This window comes from Schistocerca gregaria, chromosome X (assembly GCF_023897955.1).
Source record: "Schistocerca gregaria isolate iqSchGreg1 chromosome X, iqSchGreg1.2, whole genome shotgun sequence".
Lineage (NCBI taxonomy): Eukaryota > Metazoa > Arthropoda > Insecta > Orthoptera > Acrididae > Schistocerca > Schistocerca gregaria.
In genome coordinates this window covers 488124110-488151357 of record NC_064931.1, presented here as the reverse complement: position 1 = coordinate 488151357, position 27248 = coordinate 488124110, and the positions used below count along the sequence as shown (strand labels likewise).

The 27248-nt window shown below is 41.7% G+C and overlaps 1 protein-coding gene across 1 annotated transcript in view; it reads right to left on the bottom strand.

The window, feature by feature from the left end:
- Positions 1 to 15095: 15095 nt before the first annotated feature.
- Positions 15096 to 27248, bottom strand: part of LOC126297556 (aspartate--tRNA ligase, cytoplasmic) — a 109886-nt gene continuing 97733 nt past the window's right edge. Inside the window, exon 14 of the mRNA XM_049988489.1 lies at positions 15096 to 15323. The gene's annotated coding sequence lies outside the window, so the exon portion shown is untranslated. The remainder of the gene's footprint in view (positions 15324 to 27248) is intronic.

Here is a 27248-nt window from a genome sequence, read left to right as displayed (position 1 = left end):
TGGTTACACGACAATAACATCCCTGTAATGGACTGGCCTGCACAGAGTCCTGATCTGCATCCTATAGAACATCTTTGGGATGTTTTGGAACGCTGACTTCGTGCCAGACCTAACCGACCGACATCGATACCTCTCCTCAGTACAGCACTCCGTGAAGAATGAGCTTCCATTCCCCAAGATATCATCTGATTGAACGAATGCCTGCGAGAGTGGAAGCTGTCATCAAGGCTAAGGGTGGGCCAACACCATACTGAATTCCAGCATTAGCGATGGAGGGCGCCACGAAATTTTTCTCATTTTGAGCCAGATGTCCGGATACTTTTGGTCACGTAGTGTGTTTTTCAGGGACCAAAGGTATGACGAACGTGGAATTTGGAATGTAGTAACTTAACGGCACAAGCTTTTCACATGCAAAGTTTCATTTATTTGTTTTCCAATACTGAATAAATTAACTGTAAAGTTGAAAGATTTTGTAAAAAGGCAAAAAATGCGGTACGTTTGACTTGATTTTGTTGAATACTATGTTCTATAAAATTTTTCAAACTGGTCTCATTAGAAAGACCATGCTTTTAAGCGGATACAAAAGTATATTTGATTATACAACAAATGCTAAAAATGCTAGATAATTTAAATCAAACTCCCATGCGAAAATCGCGACATGAAATAAATGTAAACTTTGGATTCTTATATCTTGTAGCATAAACGCACGTTGAAGATGTAACTTAACACGCAATAGCTTCGTGGCCCTAGGATGTGGAATATAATATTTCAGCCACCTACCATTTTCCAGCGATCTGCAAATTCGTCGAAAAGATGACGATTTTTGTGGAAAGGTGAAAATGGTGTATATTCGGCACTCCTTTTACAAACCGTGTTTTAAGCTCCCCTAGAACAGCAGCTAAAATTTTCAACATGGTCTATATAAATTCAGGCAAACTAGCCGGAAAATCGCCCTACAGAAAAAGATTTAATTTTTGGTTTCATGTATCTCGTTGATTAAAGGCCTAATAGACATGAAGCTTTGGATACGACGACATAGCAACATAATGTTTTCCACTATAAAATATCGTTATGTACTGCTGTCTAAAACTTGATTTTCGTAAAAATTACATGAATAGATCACATTCAGTGTGCGTTTAGAAAATCTGTTTTCCATAGTTGATTCCAGACTAACCAAAGCTGGAAAAAGCATATTTTCAAGCATTCAGAAAATCACGTTCGATTCTCCAATGTGCGCTAACGATACCTTAAAATGACGGAAAATTTGAGGGAAAGTACCTGGGCAACAGGCTACATCGTAGCAACCTATTGTCCGTGTTCCGTTGCATGTGGGTTTTATTTTGAATCTGATAAGTAATATCTCATTATACTGCGTTGATACATGGAGACGTTGTTACTACCGCTCCAAGAACATGTGCCGGTAACTCCATCGCCACAGCCGTGCAATACCAGCCACGTGTGGGTTTCTTCACTCAGCATCCCAGGCCTCTACTTTGCTTTCAGTTTCCCAGGCCTCTACTTTGCTTTCTTAATTTAGGATCTAATGCTATTGTTGTGGTACCTGTCTGCTTACCTAGCCACTTGACAAGTACCTTGTCTCCAATTCTCAAATCTATGGAAGTATTTCTTACAGGCTGCAAGTAAAAAGTAATATAAATTTTGATTTTAACCCTATCAACATTGTAGTTAACATTTTTCGAAATATTTGAGCCACATTCTCCAGTTCATTTTCTGGAAACTGATGCTGTCTGCCAGATGATGATATTGAAGAAACAGAGAGTGTGGAAAAAGAGGCATTGTTCTGGTACCCAACAAGCATCATGTCTTTCGAGCCCATAAAATGGATGAGCCGGCCTTGAGGATGCACAAATTTTATCAGCGCATCCCTTTGTTCCGTTGTGGTGTCAATAATATTGCAATATTGAGAAACTTAAAATCAAAATTGATGTTTATCAAGTTACCTTCCATTAGGAATGTGGAATGCATTCAAGGACAGTGATATCACTTTCAAAATGATGGAACACAGCAGTCAGTCATTCTTTCCTTCGAGGTTTTATTGAAACAAATCTAGGTTTCGGCTAGTGCCTACCCATTACCACTGCACTATTTCATAGTTTCAATACATGTTCTAGTACGTCAGTCTTCTGTTGTTCGGGCTTTTGTCACAGTTCATTGACTAGCCGAAATCTGGATTTGCTTTAATGAAGCCTGAAAGGAAAGGACAACTGATTTCTGTGCTCCACCTTTTTGAAAATTGACGTTACTTTTTGCTTGCCGCCTATGAAATATACTACTACTGATTTGAGAACTGGAGATAAGTTACTTATCATATGGCTTGGTAAGCAGACAGATACCACAACAATGGCTTTAGAAACTAAATTAAGAAAGCGAAGTAGAAGCCTGGGAAACTGAAGGAAGCAACCGACCCGTGGCTGGTATTGCACGGCTATCGGCCGTGACCCCTGTGGCGATGGAGTTACTGACCCATGTCCTTGGAGCGGTAGAGACGTCTCCATGCATCAACGCAGTGTAATGAGATATTACTTATCAATTTAAAAATAGAAATCACACGCAATGAAACACATACAACAGGTTGCTACGATGTAGTCTGTTGCCCTGGTACTTTCCCTCAAATTTTTTGTCATTTTCAGGTATTGTTAGCGCACACTCGAGAATCGAACGTGATTTTCTGAATGCTTGAAACTATGCTCTTTCCACCTTTGGTTAGTTTGGAATCAATTACGGAAAATAGATTTTCTAAAAGCAAGCTGAATGTTATCTTCTTCGCGGATGGATCACTTAGGAGCACGCGTAATCAACATTTGTTGGCCTACCTTTTCGTCCAGTAATCCTTCATACGGAACGAATGGGCTAGTTTTCGTTGCGCAGACCACATATGTCGGTTAATTTATACGAAAATCAAGTATGAACTGATTTTGTATAAATTTAGAAAGCAGCACATAACGATGTTTTATACTTGAAAACAATATGTTGCTATGTTGTTGTATCCAAAGTTTCATGTCTATCATGCCCTTAATCAACGAGATACATGAAACCAAAAATGAAATATTTATTTGTGCAACTATTTTTCCGGTGACTTTGCCTGAATTTATGTAACTTTGTTAACCCATGTTGAAAATTTTAGCTGCTGTTCTAGGGGAACTTAAAAAACGTTATTTCGAATAAGAGTTTTTGAAACCTTGATAAGAAACGGCTTGTAAAAGAAGTGCCGAATATACACATTTTCACCCCTTCACAAAAATCGTCATCTTTTCGCCGAATATTTATATTGTTGTAAAATAATAGATGAATGAAATTTTATATTCCACTCCATGTGCTACCAAGCTATTGTGTAATAAGTTTCACGTTCAGTGTGCGTTTACTCTACAAGATACAACAATCAAAAATTTACAATTTCTTTTTATGTTGCGATTTTCGCATGGAAGTTTGATTCAAATTACCTAGCATTATCAGGCCGCGTTGGATAATCAAATATACTTTCGTACCCGGTTAAAACCATGGTCGTTCTAATGAGCCCGGTTTGAAAAATTTTACAGAACATAGTTTTCAACAAAATCAGGTCGAAAATAACTTTTCACGAAATCTTCAACTTTGCACCTAATTTTTCAGTATTGGAAAACAAACAAATGAAACTTTATATATGAGAAGCTTGTGTCAGCCAGCCCGTGTGGCCGAGAGGTTCTAGGCGCTTCAGTCTGGAACCGCGCGACCGCTACGGTCGCAGGTTCGAATTCTGCCTGGGGCATGGATGTGTGTGATGTCCTTAGGTTAGTTAGATTTAAGTAGTTCTAAGTTCTAGGGGACTGATGACCTCAGATGTTAAGTCCCATAGTGCTCAGAGCCATTTGAAGCTTGTGTCGTTAGGTTACTACATGCCAAGTTCCACGTTCGTCATACCTTTAGTCCCTCAAATATAAGAGCCAAACTTTGAAAATGTTTCGAGCGATTTTGTCCAAAATTTTCTGGCTGAATATGGCTCCTAAAATTCTTTTCATTATAATTCTTAAGAGATTAGTTGGTTGATCTGGGAGCAGGGGACCAAACAGCTAAGTCATCACTCCCACCGGATTAGGGAAGGATGGGGAGGCCAGTCGGCCGTGACCTTTCAAAGGACTATCCCGGCATTTGCCTGGAGTGTTTTAGGGTAATGACGGAGAACCTAAGATGGCCGGACGCGAGTTTGAGCCGTCGTCCTTTGTGCTAATCATTCCGTCATCTCGCTCGCTAAAATTGTTAAGAGAACGCATACCGTTGTATAAAATGGCCAAATTTCATAGCCCGAGTTATAACAGCTCGACGACGCTAGAAATTCACGATCGCTCTGCGCAAAGTTGCGCATGGAGTCAAAAAAGTTACTATATCTCGCCCGGTATTGCTTCGACGAACGTTAAACTTTACCAGTGTTCATCGCGGACATGTGCTAAAGATCACATCAAATGTCGTCGAAATCCGTGATGGTCGAAGAAGGAGGCTTAGGTGAGTTGACATGGAATGACTCTCTCATAATCATGCAAGGTATGTTTTTCCGGGAGACCACAGTTGTCACATTCCAAACTTTATTTCAGCAAACTAAAATTCGCATTTCGTTCGTAGCTGTGTAATTATCGATAGGAATTTAATGTTATGGCAAGGCTACAATTCATCTGCCTGGGCTAATATGGGTGTTTATCCTCTTCTTTTGCCGTAGCAGTTTAGGAAGAGAGATTACGGTTTAGTATTCGGTCAACTGCGAGGTAATTAGAGGCCGAGGTCAAGAATGGACTAAGGGAAAAAATCGGGTGTCCTCCTCCAAAGGAGTCATGTCGACACTCGACTTAATGGATTTAGAGAAAAGAGGAAATACTTCCATCTGAGTGGCTGGGCGGGGATTTAAACCGTCGCCCTTCACGCAAGGGCGCACATTCGCGCGCATAAAGGGAGGCCACGACCCCTCCCAGCTCTCAGAGAAAGGGAAAAATATAGTTAATCGGGTTTTTTTCTTACGAGAAAATGATTTAAAAGACTGTACTACGCAGATTTTTAACAGGGCCGGTATTGGAACGTTTTATGGCTACTTACAAGTCGTCATTCGGTTTCCAAAATATTTAAAGTACTTCACTCCCCTCCCCTGCAAACTATCTTATGTGCGCTCTTAACGAGTTAGCCAACTCTTTCGCACACTGGCTCCATCTGGAGTAAAAGTCCACGTCTGCGATGGAACTAGACGTTACGCCACGCAGATTGTTCAGAACGGCTTCCAGCAATATACAACTGCTGTAAACTGATACCGAATGTGCTGTGAGTATTTAAATGCCGCTACATCAAACAGCCGGATGAACGCGAATGCTTATCGGAAGGTAACCAGAATTCAGAATCAATTACAGTCATCTTCGCTCCCCCCCCCCTTCTCTCTCTCTCTCTCTCTCTCTCTCTCTCTCTCTCTCTCTCTCTCTGGCCCTCCCCCTCTGAAGGACGCGCGCGCTCACGTACACATATGCACGCACGCCCACATTCACTTGTTATTATTATTATTATTATTTTGTTACCTGATAAAGCGTAAACTTCGAAGTCTCTTGTCAGATATTCCGTTAGCAGCTGTTGCCTACTCAGAGCCCACCCCTCTATCCCAACCAAAACGAGTCAAAATCGAAGGAATATTTCCTTTTCTACACATTACATTGGATATTAAACGCGTCTACCCCGAATTTAGCCGTTATCATGAAATCGAGTAATCACGTCGTAAGCTTTTGTCTCATAGATAAGCTATGATAAACGTATAAGGGCTCTGTTTGAAAAAAGAAATTTAGAATAAGAATCTACAGGCCACACATGGACAACAGCGCTACTTTTGAGCAAAGCACAAACTACAGCGACTCGAAATATCTACATTAGGCATTATCTTCAGCCAAAAGTCTGAGCGCTTGCAACATACGGCGCACAATGAAGAACGAACTTATTTCGGAGATCACTAAGTAATTATTGCTGCACTCTAGTGACATCGCACACAACCACCACGCGCAAGGACTGTCAGACTATCATTTTTTTATTATTTTTTTTTTCCTCTTCAGGATCGGATCAATATTATCTCGGTGAAATGAGATCGCCATGGGGCTGTTGGCTGAGTTACACATTAACAGGTGCCTTCATAAATCTTACGACAAGGAAATGCTTTTCCGTTGACGCAGGATTCTTGTTACTGAAAGTATTTATTCATTTATTTATTACAGAATATACTACGACAGCACGCGGACTTGGTTTTCAGTAGCCCAACACGCTATGACTTGCTGTGTGTGTGTGTGTGAGAGAGAGAGAGAGAGAGAGAGAGAGAGAGAGAGAGAGAGAGAGAGCGCTACCTGGGCACGCTCTTGCAAGTGGGCGTGGACCTGGAGCGCGTCTCCCCCTACGCGCGCGCGTGCGTGTGTGTGTGTGTGTGTGTGTGTGTGTGTGTGTGTGTGTGTGTGTGTGTGTGTGTGTGTGGCAGACAATGCTCAAGGCAATAGTAATCCAAACAAAACTATCATCCACTCAATTTTGATCCGAAACCGGTCTTTGCTAAATAAAACAAAAAAAAGTTGCGGACGTAAGCGGGTATCCTGCGGCGTAGTACAGTATACTAAAGTGAAGGGCGAAACAGATTTTAAGTAGCCAGTATCACGGAAATCATTCAATTAAATTCGCTATGGTAATGTACGGGCCAGTAGCTGTAACAGCTGATGCAGACGCACTGCCTATAACAAGAAATGTAGCTTTATTAAGAATTTTTTACGAGTCCGCAAATTGATAAATGAGTACCATTTGGTATACTTACTCATATAGCAATTGAGGAAGTCCATTTAAAATTTTCTTCCTGCAAATGCATTTGGCAGAAAGGAGCAATCGCGTTCACTTAGAATCAATGAATTTTTTTTCGTTGTCATTCACAAACTTCCTGTACTAAAGGCGAAAATGTCTAACAACACGTCATAAATTGAACAGTTATAAATAAATGGAATATTTGTAAGAGGAAGATGCAAAACGGTTTCGCAAATCGGCAAACACCTGCGATTATGCCGGAATTGTGCTCGGCTAGTCGAACGCCTGGCGGCGTATGTAGGCAGTCCACTGAATGGCTGTTATTGATTTCCACTTGCATCCTCGCGTCTCCTTACGATATAAACGCACGAAAAACAGTAATGCAGAACAGAATCCACAGCAGTAGAATGGAGAAAAATACCTTCTCTTCGTCGGCGCTCCCCAGCGGTGCAAATACGCGAGTTGTGCTGCAGCGCGCAATAAAATCACACAGCGTCCACGGAGCGTGCCTGACGCCGCAGCGAGCGCTTCGCCATCTTGCCGTCGGCGACGGCGTCGGCGCCGTCATCTGGCGGTGTAGTTCCAAAACTGTCCAAGTCTTTTAACAGCTTTCGATAGATAAGTACCATTATCAACAAGCGGGGACAACACACTCACACCTCACTCAGACTTTTTTCTCGTATTATTGTTGTCAGTTTTATTATTTCTTCCCAATTAACGAATTCGTCCAGTGTGCGTGGGTGGGTGAGTAGTGCGCGCGCGCGCTTGCCTCGATTTTCAACGGAAATTACCTTTACAGTGTTGGCCTATCTGTCAGCGCTTGACACGAGGGGCGTGCAATATTGATTTCTCACTCTTCCACATCTCCACTTGCCACATGTCGTTCACACTGGCTTTATATTTCATAACGTTGTCCACGTGGCATTCGCAATGATAGGTGCGTTTATAGTTTAACAATCACTCGCAAGGGCTATTCGAGAACATTTCCCCCCCCCCCCCAAGCGACATATCATTTGACACCCTCCTCAACCCCCGCCCCCACTCATCCCACGGTCGTAAACTACCTATCCAAATCTAATGATCGTAGAAGTGGACTGGCTTTTAATTTAAAACAAATGCTACATGGACACCACTGCAACTCAAAATAATTCAAAGTCTTAATCGTAGTGCTAAATATTGAGAAACAATTCGTTTATATTTTTTAAGACAATTTATGAGACATTAAAACGTTTTTGGCGAAAAAAACTGTTACATGTGCAGGGAGGATCACAATTCATACAGAAAGCTAACAGGTGGAAGTACACGACAACGGAAGCAATAACGTTCCTGTAATCGCAGGACCGGTTTAAGGCCCAAGCACCCAGTTGACAGGGGCGCCAGAGCCGCCACAACTGTAAGAAGGACGTATCACAATTAGTAGCGGCCACTTGGGGCACCCGGAGAGGCGTTCAGGTGCAAGATTTGTATGCAGTGTGTACCACAGTTAGTAGCGAAAACTGACGTGGTTGAAAGGGTAAAAGGGGAAAAGGGTAAGTTGCTGGTGTGGAAAAAAGATCTCCAACCACCCCTGAGTAATCGTGAGTGCACAGACGAGCTGTCGTTACGAGCCAACGCAGACTTCAGTATTAAATATAATCCCATCTTGTAGAAATGTTTATTAAGTCCCCATCTAATTGGGCTCAAATTTCATTGTTAGCCTGCCTTATCTATCACAAAGCTGGGGAATGTGGCACGTGCATGAAACAAACGCAAATTTTTCTGGTGAAATAAGACATCTAACTCGTCTGCATCATCCGAGACGGGTATATTGAACACACCCAGGGCTCGGCCTGTAAGGTCACCAGGCCTCAGTCCTTTGGATTTTTCTGTTTCAGATCATCCCAAAAGTAAAGTGTACAGGATTCCCATTAATACAGTTGAGTAATTACAGGAGTGAATTCTACTGCCTTGTCAAAATTTACCAGATGATCTGGGGTGTTTGAAGGAATTTGTAACTCACTGCATGTGAGTGTAGATTTACCTCAAAATTATTAGATGACATGTGGAACACTTCTTTTAATATGTAATAGTTCAGTGTAAATTTTGATATGTGAGGTACTGAAGCAGTATTTTACTTCTTGTTAAGGTACATCTTGGGTGTAATTTGAGACCACTTACATGTGGACTTAATCAAATAATTGCATTTCAAATATGCTGGTGGCCAAAACTTGAAAGATGAAATTAACTTTTGCACAATGTGACACTGACAAGTAACATAGCTCAATGAAACTTGGATCATACATAAAAAGAACTGTTACACTATGGTACATAAGTTAAATGGAACAAATACACAATGGGACAAACAGAAATGACACTTTAATTCAAAAACAATAACTACACTGAAGTCATCGCAATTTATGATAGCCCCCTGGACATTATAAAAAGTGGAACACAGTACTTAATAGAGAGTGATAACTATGGATGGCAATGCACAGTCTCATCCTAGCCACATGGTTGGTAAAGAGTTCTTGTGGTCCAGGCATTCCCTTCCTCCACCAGCACAGTTCACAACAGCTGGACAGTCGTGGTGCATGTGGAAGTGCTGCAATATGTCTTCCCAATGCATCCCATATGTGCTCGGGCAACTGGCAGTTCAGTCCATGTAGACACACATATTTAGAGAGAGTGTATCAACATTATTTTGTCATGTATAAACCTTTATTGTTTAATGAAACTACATTGTCATAAATGTGGGGGAGGGGGGGGGGGGGCGGCAAGCGGTTCTAGGTGCTACAGTCTGGAACTGCGCGACAGCTACGGTCGCAGGTTTGAATCCTGTCTTGGGCTTGGATGTGTGTGATGTTCTTAGGTTGGTTAGGTTTAAGTAGGTCTAAGTTCTAGGGGACCGATGACCTCAGAAGTTAAGTCCCATAGAGCTCAGAGCCATTTGAACAATTGGTGTGTGTGTGTGTGTGTGTGTGTGTGTGTGTAGGGGGGGGATTCGAGTGAGTGCACCAATACACCATTCTGTGCAGCACAAGTGTAAATTATGTGATGACAATATGTTAATTTTTAGCATAGAATGTGAAGTTACAAAGTTTAAGCTTTTGGATGATTGTATTGTACATATTAGTTACTGTTGAGAGAGAGAGAGAGAGAGAGAGAGAGAGAGAGAGAGAGAAATAAAAAACAAAAACAAATTAATTCTTATGGTCAAACACATTAACCATTTTGCAATCTCCCTTATGTTATGCATACACACAGTGAGTTGCAGACGCCACCTGAGTCACTGATGAAAGCTAGATCATTTCCTGTCACTGGACAGTTAATGATCATCCAACTTCTATCTTAACTAAAAATGTGAGGACCGAAACAAGCAGTCTTACACCAAGCTCATCACACTAATAGGACACAGAAAAACAATGTTAATCACAACACTGTTTTTTGTATCCTATTAGCATGGTGGTCTTGGTGGGACTGCTTCTTTCAGTCTCCTTATTTCACTAAATGCATAAACTGGTTGCCTGTTGATGCAGCAATCATTCCGTCACCCATCAGTGAACGAGAGATACCAAATGTATGTCTTCCTACTGGATAGTTGACAACAGTGTTTGATCCCAGCACACATCATGGCTGCAAGAATACACAAGAAAATTTTCTGACTCCGCCCCTAAATGCACTGGCTGACACTTAGAGGAATGTATTCTCATGAGAGCTTGAATTGGTTGTTGTTGTTGTGGTGGTGGTGGTGGTGGTGGTGGTGGTGGTGGTAGTCTTCAATCCAGAGACTGGTGTGATGCAGCTCTCCATGCTACTCTATCCTGTGCACGCTTCTTCATCTCCCAATACCCACTGCAACCTACATCCTTCTGAATCTGTTTGGTGTATTCATCTCTTGGTCCTCCTCTACAATTTTTATCCTCCACACTGCCCTCCAATACTAAATTGGTGATCCCTTGATGCCTCAGAATATATCCAACCAACCGATCCCTTCTTCTGATCAAGTTGTGCCACAAATTTCTCTTCTCCCCAATTCTATTCAGTACCTCCTCATTAGTCAGGGCCAATTAGTTATACTTATCGAACAGAATGTAACATCCTCTTTCACCATGATAACAATGGTGACATGCCCTGGCATGGACTCCACAATACACCAAAGTGTCAGGGAGCAGTAATGATCCATAACTGCTTGACCCTCACTTTACAGATACATGTCAGAATTGGATCCAAAACGTGTTCAAGGTGACCCGTGGAGACCAAACAAGTATCTGCACATCCCTGTAGTGTTTCTCATAACATTCTCAATCTGCAAGACACACTGGGCAAACACACACATCCACTGTATCAGGTGACAGGCTTCAGTATCATTCACCTGTGAGAGACAGTGGGGCTCAGGGGTCCTGTGTGACCCAGTCATTCAAACATGGTTGCCCATGCCAACTTACTGGCAGAGGCTGTTTATCCCGTATTGAGGTATCCACAGTACACACTTTGCACAGTGGTATGACCTACGGAATGGGGAGTCCCACAAACACCCACACCTACCTGTGATGTTAAGTGCTCATATTGCATGTTTTACCCATCTTGTACTTTGCTGTCATGCCTGCAGTCAGTACAAGATCTCACAACATACTAGTCATTTGAGACAACGAACTGTTCCATTCGTGTAACGACGGACATGTTCCCCTCCTGTATCTCTCATACAGCACGTGTCACTAGTTCAGATGCACATTAGTGTGATATAGCAGATAAATGAATGAAAAAACAGATGTCACAGAAGTCAAAGCCAACATTAAAATACCAGTCTATTATATAAGGTCTCAACAATACTTACTTGTGACAGAATGGGGAACTTTCTCTTGAACTGTATAATGTAAAAATAACAATGAAAAAAGAGGGAAGACAGAAAGAACAAGCCATTGCAAGGAAAAAATATACAAGATTATGTACAAATCAGCAATGATGGCACAGTTTTGATGCATCTTCTGAACAAGGGGGAAAAGTTTTGCTAGTAATGGGCCAATAAATACTGTACTGGACACACATTATTACACAAAAATGACAATCCTAAATGTATAGTTGGGCGAGCAAGAGGCAAATGAAAGAAGTTTGGGGTTTTATTTTTTGTTGACAACAAAGTCAATGGAGACCGTGCACAAGCTTTGGACAATTATGAAACACTTCAGACAACTAAAGCTCTTGCAGGTTTGGAGGACGAACAAATTTGCATAACTGTCCTCAAATAAGGATCATTTCACTGAAATCCCTATTGCACATATTGTGCTTTTAAAGGTAGTGGTGAAGAGGGATACTTGCTCGACGGACACTACTTTCCTGCTCAAATCTGACAGACAGAAGTCTACAAGTTACATAATTTTTTTAAAAAGGCAATGTTCTGGAAAGGGTCATGAGTACAGGCAGGAAGCACCAACAATGAAATTCTCTAGGTGCGTTATGCCTGCAAGTAGTAATAGCACTTGCTTTGTTTATGTATGGCAACTTTCAGCAGTCAGGCTGTCAATGGTGGGTTAAGCTCTACCACTCACCGGAGAGCAAGCAGCAAAGCAGCTCCCTGATCTCAAAAATCCAAATAGATGCCTGAAAGTGATGGTGGTTGAGGCAAAATGATATGTCACTGTTTAGGCAATATCTCCCAGTGTTGTTGGAGACATCCTCTTTTATGTCTGCCATGATTAACTCAGAGAAGGAACGCAGCTCTGATGTGATGTCATCCCTGCCTAAATGTGCTACATTTCTCACAGCAGCAGGTCAATATTTTCCTTTGAAAGTGCTTGTGAAGTATTGTGCAGGGCTCATAGATTTGGCTCAGAGTATGTGAGTAGAAGCAGGTATATGTCCATTTGAAGTTCGTAGAATATTTCACCTGAGTGTACTGTAGGAAAAAGTAAAACACACTCTAAAGAAGTATGAGTAGAGTATGAGAGAGTATTGAACATTATCTGCTGTATCAGTGTCGTGGCACAGTGGTCAATGACAGAAACTGGCAATTCATCAGCTCGGGTTTGATTTTCTCTCTCTCTCTCTCTCTCTCTCTCTCTCTCTCTCTCTCTCTCTCTCTCTCCCCCCCCCCCTCTCTCCCCCCCCCCCCCCTCTCTCTCTCTCTCTCTCTCTCTCTCTCTCTCTCTCTCTCTCTCTCTCTCTCACACACACACACACACACACCACACACACACACACACACACACACACACACACACACTCTCCCCTCCCCCCACCCTCGCATTGTTAAACTACTAATAGATAAAAAAAGGTGCATTGTGGTGTTCATCACACATGCAGATCCAACTCTTCATACACCTACATACTAAATTGCCTCGTAGACACACATCCTCTCTTTTTCTTCTTTGTTTACGTCGTATGGTATTATATTTTGGGGCAACTCTTCCCATTCTAAAAGGATATTTTTGGCTCAGAAATTGGCAGTTCGGGCAGTAAGTGGTGTAAGTTCACGAGCCTCTTGTGAACCCCCACTCAGTAGTCTGGGTATTTTGACATTGGCCTCTCAATACATATTGTATTGTATTTCTTGTTAACAATATCACCTTATTCCCAAGAACCAGCAGCTTTCACTCCATTAATACTCGACAGAAATCGTCTGCATTTGGATCGCACTCCCCTAACTCTTGTGCAGAAAGGTGTGCAGTATACTGCTACATCCATTTTGAATAAGCATTTTATTTTTTATCAGTTATTACTTTTATGTTGTAATTGGATGTACTAACATTTCATGACTATGGAGATTTGCTCCTCAATTTGGTCCTACAGAACTAGACATATAGATAGATAAATAAATAAATAAAAAGAATGATCTCACAGCAGTACTGAAGTGTATGCACCGCCCATGTTTAGGAGGCATGAAGCTTCCCATCACCATAGAAAATTGCATGCATTAAATCCCCACATAGCAGGTCTTTATTTGGGTGTATTCAGTGAATTCAGTGAGAGCTGCTTCAGTAAGTGTTACTATGGATATGCTATACCCAACTCATTTCTCAGCTGTATCCATTCTTCCAGGAGTCCTTGTCCCACAAGGTATGCAAGACAATTTATATTAAGTTTGGAAGGTAGGAGATAAGGTACTGGTAGAAGTAAAGCTGTGAGGGCATGTCAAGAGTCATGCTTAGAAAGTTCAATCGCAAAATCACTTGCCCGTGAAAGGTTAAGGCCTGAGATTTGAGTCCCAGTCTGGCACACAGTTTTATTCCGGCAGGAAGTTCCAGCACAGTATTTTAGAACTCACTATTTTCAGGTGTCTAACAGGTTATCATACTTACATCAATATATTTATAGGATTTAAAAAGAAGATTTCAGATTTAAATTGTAATAGATACACCAATTTGTAAATGAAATTCAGATCCTCAAAGAGTACACTGTTCCAGTTCACATGGTGGCCCAGGAGCAGTGGAGTAAACAGGAGCACAGGTGGAAAAGTAGCAAACATACAGGCAGTCTTGCAGCTAGGCCACAGCATATGTAATCAAACTCCACAGGCTGGACAAGTGTTACTTGCACCCGAAGGGGCAGCATTGGAACAGCCTGTCTTAGAGAATGCACATTATATATGTTCAAACAATGTCATCTGTAAAATATTAAATTCAGGGAAACTGTTGTCAGTAGACATTGTGTCCTCAGAAGGAAGTGGGAATATATTCCTGAACTATAAAAACTTAGTGCAGATAGTGGGCCCAATTCTTAACATAAATCGCAGCCTGTACTGCAATTTTATGTGTGATACATGTTTGTATCCTCATTCTTGGTTTGTAGTGTTATATTTCATAATCCATATTTTACATATATGTCTATCAGAGTAAAAATAGAATTAATTAATTACATATTTTGTTATATAATAGTTTAAACTGTGCAGTTTCTCTTTGACAGCAAATAAAATAAAGGTGCCCTCAGAAGACTGTAAGTGGTAACTCGAGCTTCTTCAACAAATAATTGTGTGCATTTCGAAGTGAAAAAGTATATTTCATACACTATATTTATAACTCAGTTATGCAACAAAATGTAAACCAACGGGAATTTCATAACAAGTGTGTGTGTGTGTGTGTGTGTGTGTGTGTGTGTGTGTGTGTGTGTGTGTGTGTGTGTGGGCGCGCGCGCGCTTGCGTGTGAGTGAGTAACTTTGGAGTGGCAAACTCCTACTATGCTGCTTTTTTTTTCACATTTTTCGATCTGGCTGTACCAAACAGAAGAGTAACTTTCTATAGAAACATTCAGCAAGGATAGGTCTTCTAGTCATCAAAATATAAAGAATATGTAAGTACTCACTTATTTTTTAATAAATAAATACAATTTTTTCAAAAATAATTTTATTTTAAAATCATTTCACACTTGGCATATTAATGAACTTTATGTGCAAGACTGCTTAAAAAAAGGCACATAAGAAATTTAAACCACAGCAGTACGAGTATTCATGTTAACAACACTACACTGGAACCCATTTCAGTCCAAAATTTTAAAATCACAGCCACACAAAATTAAAATTTCTCTCAATTCTGATTAATAATAACAGCAATGCCATACACCTGTAAAAAAAAAGAGAAATTTAATAAATCACCTGCTAATTTTAAATTCTCAAGATTCAGTTTGCAGTATGGGAGAGAGATACCAAATTATCATGAATTATTGGATGATTCTTATAAGCATTGAAAATAAATTTCTAAATGGGTATCTTCTCAAAGAGGGAAGTTCTTGGAGCTACTGTGAAATTATCAAATTATCTAGTCATTCCCTATAAATATTATTATGAAATTACTGATAACCATGCATAAAAATACTCATATGTAAAAAAGTATCATTCAACTCATATAGTAAGATTATATACAGCTTATTCAATAGTTCAGTTTGATTCAAATTTCATATCAACATTCATTTTGAAAACAATGAAGATGTACACTCTATACTACTGTTAACGCAACATCTAAAGTAGGCAGACAGTTCCAGCTTGCATGCCTGCCAGCAGGCAGACAGGTGCCCACAGGCAGGGGTGGGTAGGGATGGACAAAACACCTGACTTGTGAGCAGTGAGCTGTCAGGCCATTGCATGTACGACAGTTCTGCACAGCCAAATGCACACGGGCAACGTTGGCCAAGTGGCTGTGTAATAAGTATGTAATAGAGGTGTCTTGTGGGTACCCTATACTATCTGTGCGTGCCTGCCTGCGAGTGAGCTGAAGAGCACCTGGTACTGAACCCACACTATGGGGTAGTGTTGACACAGCCTAATTTAAATAATCATCACAACAACAGAAATGACAATTTCTGATGTCTTCAATTACTAAATATGGAAAAAAATGTGTATTGAAGAAAATATGATGATCAAGTTTACAATTATTTATGAATGATATGTTCTGTTAGGACATCTGTCACACGAACAATAAAAATCAGTTGGAGTCTGTACAACACCCATAGTCAACCACTCCACAGAAGCCTCAATTTACTTTCACTGTTGAACAAAATAATCTTCAGCATACTGAAGTATATACTTTCATGTTTGTATCGCTGAACAAATGATAGTCATTCTCTGGTGAAAGTGTTATTATGGTGCATGCTGATAATCTCCCGCAGCTTCACCAATTGTAGTAGAGGGTTTTTTTGGGTGCACAGCAGCAAGGTCTTCAGCGCCCACTCAGTAACAGATTGAGACGGGTGTCAAGAAAATATTCAGAACAGTAAGATAAAACAGAACGTAAAACACAGGTAACAAGGTTTGAAAAATATGCGCCTACCCACACCGAAGTGTGGGATGAAGCATGTTGTCAGCAGTAAAACATGGACAACACAGGAAGAAAGTGGTAGAGGGAAGTGGCTGGCTGACTGCAAGGAAAAAAGGGAGGAGCCAGACACTCTTCAATACATTAAAACCTCCAGCCTAAAAGTTTAGGCCAAAGTCCAGACACATCACAAAACTTTAAAACCCTAGACACACACGTCTCATCGTTAGCTAAAACACAAGGCAGAACCCCATCAACTTGTGCTTCTGCCCTTGGATCACGGTGTAAAATGCAGTCTGTTAAAATGTGCCGGACAGAAATGTGCACAGCACAAGCATCACAAAACGGGGGAACCTCTCGCCGTAATAGAAAGCTATGTGTGAGAGGACAGTGCCCGATCCAAAGACGTGTGAGGATCACTTCTTCCCACCTGAGCAACCGACAGGAGGAACACCACGACTGAGTTGTTGACTTCATCAACTGCAGTTTATTGGCCGTCACCACCAGCCACTCTTCCTCCCACAACTCCATGCAGTTCTTGTGGAGTGCAGAAATGACAGACTGCAAGGGAATAGGACACTGGACCACATCCTGCTCTCTGCAGGCCTCCTTGGCAGCCCGATCAGCCTGTTCATTGTCCCATATTCCTACATGACCAGGCACCCAGCAGAAGGACACCTTACCCCACTGTTGGAGCAGGTAGAGTTGGTCATATATTAGCTGGACCATCGCCTCAGTTGGGTACAGATTCTGCAGTGATTGTAAGGCTGTAAGAGAATCAGAGCGGAGGAGAAACTGATTGCCCCAAACACGATTCATCAGCTCCAGTGTCTTCAGGATCGTGTGGAGCTCCGCTGCGAATACGGTATATTCAACAGAGAGGAGAATCCAGGTAACATGATCAGGGAACACTAGAGAACACCCAAGAAAATTCTCCTGTTTGGAGCCATCACTGTAAATGACAGTAAAACTGCGATGCACATCTAAAATGTTAAAAAAACAGAAATTGGAATGTAAAACCTGGTGTACTATATTTCTTAAAATTAGTCAAATCTGAAATAAGTCTGGGTCTCCGGATGAGCCAAGGTGGAAATCTGCTCCAACCGCGACATAAAACAAAGACCAGCCATATCCATCGCATAAAGCCAATCCTGCACTCGAATCCCATAGGGCCGCATCGCACTTTGCCGGTTATGAAATAGCCGTGCCAGAGGAAGCTGAGCAACGGTATGGTGTGGACAGAGTTTTATACGCCTGGCGCACCGTAAGTAGCTGTAGCCGCATATGAAGCGGTGTTTCACCAGCCTCTGCACAGAGGCTTGGTATGGGGCTAGTTATGGATGCCCCAATGGCCAACCAAAGCCCTTCATGGTGCACAACGTCCAACATCTTTAAGTAAGAAGGCCTCGCAAACCCATACACCGTGCACCCACAATAGAGCCGAGATTGCACAAACGGCCTGTAAAACTGGAGCAGACAAGTCCTGTCGGCTCCCCACGTACTGTGGCTAAGACATTTCAAAATACCCAAAGCCTTAAGTGACTGTCGTTTCATGTCTTTAAGATGAGATAACCACATAAGCTTCGAGTCAAAAACGAGCCCCAGAAATCTCACTGTGTCTTTAAAAGTAAGGATAGTGTCCCTCATCCACAACTCAGGAAAGGTTAAAAATCGAACGAGAATGGTGAAAAAGAACACATACAGACTTCTCAGGGGAAAACTTAAAACCGCTCCTGTGCCCCAAACGTCTAAGAGTAAGTTGCAACTGACGTGTTGTTATTGCAAGGCTTGAAGAAGAGCAAAACAAAGAGAAATCATCCACAAACCAGGAACACTGGACAGGACTTTTCACTATGGAGGTAATGCTATTAATAGCGATGGCAAAGACAGTGACACTTAAAACACTATCCTGAGGGACACCGTTCTCCTGCCCAAAGCGGTCAGACAGGACATCACAAATTCGGTATCTAAAATATTGCGGCAAGAGGAAAGACTGAATAAAAAGAGGAAGACAACCATGAAAACCCCATTCGTGAATCTGCTCCAGGTTGAGACACCTCCAAGTGGTATTGTACGCCTTCTTGATGTCAAAAAATACACCTAGAAGGTGGTGACTGTGTAGGAAAGCTTGTTGGATAGCCACCTCCAGGAGGGCAAGGTTATCGAAGGTGGATCGAAACCTCCTGAACCCAGACTGAGAGTGACTAAGGAGTTGCCGGGATTCTAACATCCATACAAGGCAGCGGTTGACCATCCGCTCCAAGGTCTTTCCCATGTCCACTAGTGAGGGCAACACTACAGTAGCTACTCGAGCTCATGCGGTCTTTCCCAGGTTTTAAAAAAGGAATTAAAACTGCCTCACGCCACAAGTCAGAAAAGTGACCTGACGCCCAAATGGCATTAAAAAGTGTGAGGAGGATTTCTTTGTTGCGCCTTGTGAGGTGCCATAGCATACTGTAATGAATCCTGTCATGACCAGGGGGTGTGTCACAAGCTGCAGACAATGCAGAATCCAGCTCCCACATAGAAAATGGGCAGTTGTAAACTTCATGAGAGGTGGACTGGAAGTCCAGACTACACCTCTCAGCAACTGCTCTATGGCGCTGGAAACCCGGATCCTGACTGGTTGTTGCAGTAACCGTGGCAAAATACGCTGCCATAGTCTGGGCAATGTCTTGCAGATCCGTGTGGAGAGTGCCGCTATTCATTACAGAAGCCATGGGGCACCTCCCTCCTCTCTCAGAAATTCTCCTGATGGTTTCCCACACAACAGAACTTTTGGTGGAACGATTAATGGTGTTCAGGAACTGTTGCCATGACCTCTTCTTGTTCTCACGAATAATGCGGCGACATTTTGCCCTCGCCACCCGAAAGGCTGCAAGATTCTCAGCAGTCGACCAACACTGGAACCAACACGGAGCCGCACGCCTGTTCCCGATTGCAGAGCAGCATTTAGCACTCCACCAAGGGACAGGTTGCCTCTTCCGGTAGCCTATGGACTGTGGAATGGGTGCTGCAGCGGCGTGGTAGACCGTTTTGGTAATATGATCCACCCAAGCCTCAACATTCGCACAGTGTTTGAACTGGGCCAACTGGCTATAAAGTGTCCAGTCGGCTCCACTGAGCACCCATCTTGGTGGCCTCCTTTCGGGGCCCATGCCATCTGGCAAGTGAATCCAGATTGGGAAGTGATAACTGCCGTGCAAGTCAGCAACCTCTTCCCTTTGAGCAATGGCAGCAAGAGCTGGAGAGCAACGTGAGAGATCAATGGCAGAGAATGATCCAGTCGATGTGCAGAAGTGAGTGCTCTGTCCTCCATTGAGCAAGTAGGCACAGGATGACAGGAGAAGCCTTTCAATTGCTCCGCTCCTGGGACAGGTAATTGCAGAGCCCCAAAGCACATTGTGGGCATTAAAATCACCACAAATAATGAATTGTTGTGGGGAGCTGTGTAAGAAGGTCGGTGAGGGCCGCTTCATCAAGTGCATCATGTGGGTCAAGTAAAGTGAACAAACAGTCAATGGATGACGCACGCGCACGGACACAGCGACGGCCTGTAAAGTCGTCGTAAGCGAGAGAGGCGAGGAGTGTTAGTCCGTCCTGACGAAAATACCTATGCCTCCTCTAGCTCTCTCTCCACGCAGGTCGTCCTTTTTGTGGAGTGTATAGCCTCGTAGCTCAGGGGAGTATGATGGATGGAAATAAGTCTCCTGGAGACACAGACATAGTGGTCTACCCTTAGAGTGTAGACGAAGTTCCTCCACATGTGTCCTGAACCCCTGCAAGCTCCACTGAAGTATGGGAGCCATCTATGACGAGGGTAGCACCTTCATCCTGTCTCTCCGATGGGGTAGGGAGACTGCAGCAGGTGGAGGGGCAGGCGTGGTGTGATTGGTTGTTTTTTGGGGAAGGAGACCAAACAGCGAGGTCATTGGTCTCATCGTATTAGGGAAGGACAGGGAAGGAAGTCGACCGTGCCCTTTGAGAGGAACCATCCTGGCATTTGCCTGGAGAGATTTAGGGAAATCACGGAAAACCTAAATCAGGATGGCCGGATGAGGGATTGAACCGTCGTCCTCCCGAATGAGAGTCCAGTGTCTAACCACTGCGCCACCTCACTCGGTAGGCACGGGGTGAGATGATTGCCCAACACATACGTCATACTCCATGAGCTCTGGGGAAGAGTTAGATGAAGCCTCATGTAAAACGACATTTGCATGGTAAGACGGTTTACCACATGATTTGACCCACTGTTGCTGCTGTATAGCAGATTTCTGCAGTTTGGTGGGCTTTGGGGTGGCCGACGTGGGAGTGATGATGGCCGTACTGGGCTTTGGAACATCCTCAGCTGTTGGAGGCGCCAGGGGCTGGCCCAAGTTTGCCACTGTACCTTTGTCTGCCATCCAAGGAGGGGCTACAGGCTCTGAAACACTGGCTGTGTTGCAAGTGCACTGACAGCTGCAGGTGTTAGTGCCAACACTCCCACCTCTGTCTGCACAGAGGCATCGGCTTTTGGAGTAGGCTTCTGAACCATGGATGCAAAAGATGTAGCAAATGTGGGAGGTTGTATCGACTTTTAGATCTTTTTGGCCTCACCGAAGGGGATAGGCTTGGTTGTTTTTATTTCCTGGACTTTGTGTTCCTCTAAAAATATTTGGCAGTCCCTACTTCATACAAGGTGGTTTACAGAGCAATTGATACATTTGGCTTGAGATGAGCAACTAACTCCTTCATGAGCAGCCTTACCACAGTTGCCACAAGTCACTTTGCCTTTACACCCTATGGTGGTATGCCCAAAATGCTGGCATTTAAAACAGCGCATTGGGGTCGGGAAATAAGGTCTCACACTAAGGCGAAGGAGCCAGCTGTAACATGTTCAGGAAGTTTCGTGCTAGTGAAGGTCAGAATGAAGGAGTCGGATTTGACAAGACTGCCATCAACCCTCCTCATGATATATTGTACATCAACGATACCTTCCAGAGCCCACTCACGTTACAGTTCTTCCTTGGGAATGTCGACTAGACACGGCATATCACAACACCTTTGGTATAATTCAAGTGTGCAGTTCAGTGTCTATGGCATACTCCCCAGGGCATTTAGAAGCTTGGAGGTTAGTTGCTTGCTGGGAATTGGAAGTTTCCACTAGCATGGTCCCATTACACAAACTCTTCACTGATTTTAAGGAGCCACAGATGCCCTCCAAACCCTTTTGTATATAGAAGGGCGAAACCTTCTCAAAACTACCCTCCTTCCGTTTCACAATGAGAAACACGTTCTGATTACCAGAATGCATTCTGTTACTAAAGACTTTACTTGTTAAAGATGTGCCAGAGTCAGGGGGCTGACAGCACAGGCCCTCTTGAGAGATTGGGTGTTAGAACCTTCCAGTGGCCCATCCTTTCCGCTAGGAGGAGGAAAAGAGGATTTCGAAGGATCCATCTCGGTCCTACAAGCAGCTAGGGAACTAGAAGTCCACCTAGACAGAGCCCCACATGCCTAGGTAAGTCTTATACAACTGAGGTGCAGCAGGTTCCCCAGAGGTTGCCCACTAACATCTGTTCCACCTCAACAGCCATGCATCTCATCAGTGTGCAGCACACCTTGAGATTGAGGGGTTGTTTATAGAGGTTTATTCTATCCTCGCAACCCAGGCAGTCAAGCCAAGATCCCCATTCCCTGAGACACACAACGTTCCACCGCCACGCCGCACGGTGGTCGCTGAACTATGCTCAGAGCTTACGGTAACAGGGGACTGGCGGCACTTACCAGTCCTCAGCTCAGGAACGCCAGGGTCGCCACGCCCGTACCCAGCAAATGAATGCTGAGCCGCTGAGGACAGCTTCACAAATTGAAAAGTCCTAGCTAAAATTAATATTTCAGCCATTCAGTACACAACACAGCTTTTCCAGCCAACTAATGACTACGACCTTTTACATACAACAGACACACAGTTAAACCTGCAATCTGAACTTGAATTAGTAACAACAAGACAGTGTGGCTACAACAAGTTAGGTTGCACAGTAATTCAGGAACTTGTTGATTTGTATTCAGATGGAACAAAGTTAAAATCTCTGCCTATGCATCCTAATTAACGTTCCCCAGCAAATGAATGCTGAGCCCCTGAGGACAGCTTCACAAATTGAAAAGTCCTAGCTAAAATTAATATTTCAGCCATTCAGTACACAACACAGCTTTTCCAGCCAACTAATGACTACGACCTTTTACATACAACAGACACACAGTTAAACCTGCAATCTGAACTTGAATTAGTAACAACAAGACAGTGTGGCTACAACAAGTTAGGTTGCACAGTAATTCAGGAACTTGTTGATTTGTATTCAGATGGAACAAAGTTAAAATCTCTGCCTATGCATCCTAATTAACGTTCCCCTAAATGACTTTAGGCAAATTCTTGGATAGCTCCATTAACATGGCCAGAGCCAATTTCTTCCTCCAGTCAACTACTTGGAAGATGAGGGTAAAAAAAGCCATATCTTCATAATCACACTGATCAGTGGGGCAACCTTTGATTATTCCTGGATAGCAGAGTTAATCAATCCTGGTATGACACCTTCAATCACCATTGCCTTGGAAGTTAATGCAGTAATTTTCTTCTAAATAGGTAGATCATGTTTACAACACAAAAACTGATGCAGGAGAAAACAAATCCCCTCCAATGCTCTTTTAACATTTGATACAACTGATTTTTAAGTAATGATTGTCCAGTAATTATTTGCATGTTCACTGAATAATACGCATGTGTTTATTGCTAAACTGCTTTGTCACCAATATGTGCAAATGAAGAGAGATTAGAATGGTAAATGGTGTCCTTTTCTTGACAGGAACATTGGACTTCTTTAGCAGGGTTAAAATCTAACTGTCTCTGGTACAATCAACCTTATTTAACAATCAACAGATGTGATGTCACATTTATGATGCATTTATACAGTACCTTCATCAATGTGTACTAAAACAGTGTTCTTGTAAATAGGAATTTTGTATATGTCTTAACCACCACTAATAAAGTTCTTTTAAATACTCTCTCTTAGTGGCTTTAGGGCAGTTGGTACAAGTTTTCATTTTACTGTAGTTTACCCAAATTTCAAACTGACTTGCAGTTACTGTCTACTGTTCATGATTCTACTTCCCATTTGCCTTTTACTTTTATAACTTGTAACTATACTGTTTCACAATATGATAATTGTTTCATATTGCAAGCATGATGATGATGATGATGATCATCATCATGTTAATGAAGAAAGTGCTGATACAATAATATCAGTGACCACAGCGATACATGTCTTGTTTGGAAAATTCACCAAAAGGGGAAATAAAACATGAACTTATGTTTTCCAATAATTCTGGTTGAGTAGAAATTCCTCTGTAATGATTCTTCTATCTTTATCATGTTCCAACAAGTTCCCGTCTTTGCATCCTCTAGTAAAATCAAATGAATCATACTCGAAATTTCAGAGTGTGTGTGTGATTTAATAGAGTATTACAGCATGGTAATCAGATTTCAGGAGACTTGACTGAAGCTTTGACTAGTTTAATGAAATTCCTTTTCAATTATATAAAAATTTTCCAGCATTCATTTCTCATGTATGTTGCCTCTGCATTCATAGAAGTCTGATCAGAATTACATAGTATATAGTATTTATCTTTCTAATCATTACTAGCATTCAGCAATTCAGAAGCTACAGTAGCAAACAGTCAGCACACAAATATATTTATCTTCAGTGTCACCTGGGTATAGCACAAGAGAACTAAATAACTGGTTGTGTAAGGATATAGAGAACCAAACTTGTCAGAACTCATACTGACCAAAATTTAATTGGGAAGAACCTGTTAATAAGGTATGCAAAAACATATCACAGGTCTCTTATCTATAGACAAAACAAAGATATGAATAGCAGTGATTATATGATACATTTTGGGCTCTTCCAGTGACATATTTTGCATGGCTGACTGAGATGGGGACACTCTTCTCATATCGTTAACATTTTCAATATAAAAAGAAAAAGACTGTACATATGTGTAGGGCTGGCTCTATGGAATACTGCTGTCCTATTTTTACCTGGCTCATATTGCCATAAATAAATTCATCACAAAAATACCAGAAGTAAGGAAAATTTTAACATACCAAGGGCACAGGCTACCAAAAGCTAGAAATCCTCAGATTGTTCCATATATTATCACTCTCTGCTTGGTCAGTATCACTGGAAAACTTAATGAGCTTCTGACAAACAACCAACTGTGCAAAATGAATGAGTTCTCTGACATGCACATTACTGATTTTAATTTTCTGAATAACATCAGAACTTGCTGAATCATCTGTATTGTATTTATGTACTTGCAATGAAGCCTATTTCATGTAAATAGTCAATTGCAAACAAAGAGTCTTGATTGCAAACACAGATTGTAATGTATACTACACAATGAACAAAATACTTAATATCAAGTGAACTATGTGAAAATTAGCTTGAAAACCCTTGGAAAAGTTTCTGTGTTCAACGTTTGTTCTTTTTAACCATACTTATTTAGCTACAATTTGTTTCACTGCCATATTTTTAGTCGTGTGGTGGAGTAGTTTCACGCAGATGCCCACACGACAATGCAGCACCATCGAAATTCAAGAAATCTCACAAAAGAACAAATGTAATTGATATTTTATCTCAATCAAGAAAAAATGTATTAAACTAATGTTCAGCACTGCTAAAAGAAGCACGCAGTGATTGCTGACAGCAGGGCATCAGAATTTAAATCAGAATTTAAATCCACAGTTCTGCTCCAGATAAATCAACAGTATTTTAATACTGCGACAGCAAAATTTTGTGAGACTGGGAATATAGTATTTTAAAATATGTGCATAGTGAAACGTGCAAGAGAAACATAACGAAGCTTGTCGAAGTACCACAAAAGTGGCAACCTCCTATTAGCAGCACCTTTGAAATGACTTTGAAGAAGAAAAGTGATATTCAATATCTACTTCAAAGGGCTGTGGAAAACTTTGTGAAGGCAAATACTGCTCCACAAACACGAAAATGATAATTTTCTGCAATGGATGAACAAATTCATTCAATGGGAGCTGCGATTACAAGATAGTAAAAAACATGAAAGTCAAATTATATTTTCCAAGCGGAAGTTTTATATTTAACAGAGTAATGATCAAATAATAAGCAGAGTGGTAATAGTTTGTTTTAAGATCCAGGTAATATCCCTTGTTTGAAAATGAGGGAGATTATTGTGTCTTTACTATAGCACAAAGATTATGTGATGGAGGAGCTGGCTGGTAAGGATGTGGTAATATAAGCCAATCAGAAAAGTGACAGAACTGATGATCATATTTTTGCTGTGCTACTGAAGATTGATGAAACAAAGGTCAAAAAAATTATATAGTTGGTGTACACATTCTGGACACCACTAATCCAAGTGTGCTGGTGTAATATAGGTTACTCTATAACAATACAACACTTGATACAACAATGAAAAGGCAATAATAAGTGATACTGCACATGAACAACTACACCAATTCTTTAAAAGCAGTTGGGGTCACTTACGCAGTTTTCAATGCTGGGTGCAAAAGCTGAATCTATGTACAAATGTATTTTCAAAAGAACTGTTGAAGCTCTATACAGAATGCAATTTTTGCAATTTAAAGAATTCCTTCAATGAACACCAGAAATGATAGGTCTCTGTATTTGGAGTTTCTAAAGCAGAATAGTTTGGGGTAACCTAAAAGTGCTCACACAGATGAACCCATTGGGTTTCTGTGAAAACTTGTTCAATGTAGCTTTATGGGGAGTGTCCAAAAAGTAAAGCAATTATATTTGTAAAAACCAAGATACTGTTAGAAAAATTTAAAATTATTTCAGGCACACCAGTTTCATTATCTCCACATTCTTCTGAGCAACCTTGCCATGCAGTGTACGCATCCACATTGTCATAGATATCCAGTCCCCTTGTTGGTCACAAAAGGTGATTGCTTTCAAACTGGTCTTGATTTTGAGGAACAGGAAAAATTCTGCCAGAGCTAGGCAAGGACTTTCGGGGAGATGGGATAGTATTGCCAATTTGAGCTTGACCAGGAACTTCCAGACATGTAGAGGGGTGGGGCTGGGGGTATTGTAGTGGTGCAACTGACAGGTCTTGGCATTTTCTTTCTGTGTTTGGAAGACCTTTCTTAGTACTGACTGATTGCCTTTGAGGTACGAGTTCTCCGAGAGCTACAAAAGACTGTTACAATGAGTTTCAATTTCAACTTGCTCATTCAGAGGGGAACCTGAGGTGTGCCATTCATAAGTATGGCACTCTTTCTCTGGGTCATAGCCAAACGCTTTTCTTTCAATGCTGGTAATGACACTGTCCAGCAAATAGGGTTTAATTTGTAAACATTCCAAAGTTCACTTGTGATCACCACTCAGTTGTTCTTGTGATTGTCAGTTAATAGTTTTTGGATCAGCTTGGCCAAAATGTTCATACTGTTACCAGCTACATCTTAGACATTGGTTTAGGGCCAATTGTGTAAATATCACTGACTGGGTATCAATTTTTATCTTCATTCAGAAACTGAACTCGGTTCAGAAATCTGCTCTACTGTGTAACACTAAACTTGGATCTAGTGAACAAGGTTTAGTGTTGATCTAAATTAGCACAAAACATGCTTAGCAACACTGCTAGAAGCAGTTACTCAAATGATTACTGTATCATTCTTCAGCCAAAGATATTAATCTTACA